Consider the following 1,146-nt stretch of genomic DNA (forward strand, 5'->3'; position numbering starts at 1 on the left):
CAACACCTTGCCTGGCTAATTTTTGTATTTTTAGTAGAGGTGAGGTTTCACTATGTTGGCCAAGCTGGTCTCCAACTCCTGGCCTCAAGTGATCCACTCACCTAGGCCCCCCAAATTGCTGGGATTACAGGCATGAGCCAACACACCGGGCCCCCGTGTAACTAATTCTTGTTTTACTTGATCTTGGTTTAACAGTCTTATAAATCAATCGGTTTCTTTATTAGTGTTTTGAAAATTACTACCTACTCCAGTGGTATGCCTTAAAGTTTTCAGAAATCTGTGCTTGTCAGAGTCTTTTCCACGAATCTTTTGAAAAGAAAATACATTCAAATTATAGGTGTTTGCAGGAATTATAGGAAGGCATCATAGTAAAACAAATTAACTGTCTGCAGAAGACAAAAGACTTAAAATGTTGACACTTTAAGACCTAATGAGACTTCATAATAATGCAATTGACAAGAAAATCTGGTTATTTTTGTGACATATCATTTTAAGATAACTAGAATTATGACTTATACGAGGACATATCAAACTTCCAGGAATTGTATGCATTTCTGGAAGACTTATATTAATAATATATACCTATATAATTATAGCATAAAGGAGGTTAAGCATCACTTCTTATTTGACAATGCTTCCCATTTGCTTAAACTTATCAAGTAAGCTTGATTAGCTTAAGATCTTTCTTTTAATAAGAAGAGAACAAACCTGGGCAACAAAGCGAGATCCTATGTCTACAAAAAAATTTAAAAATTAGCTGGGCATGGTGGTATGCACCTGTAGTCCCTAGGTGCTTGGGAGGCTGAGGCAGGAAGATCACTTGAACCTAGGAGTTTGAAGCTGCAGTGAGTTGTGATCATACCACTGCACTCCAGCCTGGGCAACAGAGTGAGATCCTGTTTCACACAAAAAAAGGGCCGGGCACAGTGGCTCATGCCTGTAATCCCAGCACTTTGGGAGGCCAAGGCAGGAGGATTGCCTGAGCTCAGGAGTTTTTTTTTTTTTAATTAATTAATTAATTTATTATTATTATTATACTTTAAGTTCTAGGGTACATGTGCATAACATGCAGGTTTGTTACATATGTATACTTGTGCCATGTGGGTGTGCTGCACCCATCAACTCGTCAGCACCCATCAACTCGTC

Source organism: Mandrillus leucophaeus, unplaced genomic scaffold (assembly GCF_000951045.1).
Source record: "Mandrillus leucophaeus isolate KB7577 unplaced genomic scaffold, Mleu.le_1.0 Scaffold413, whole genome shotgun sequence".
NCBI classification, from domain to species: Eukaryota; Metazoa; Chordata; class Mammalia; order Primates; family Cercopithecidae; genus Mandrillus; species Mandrillus leucophaeus.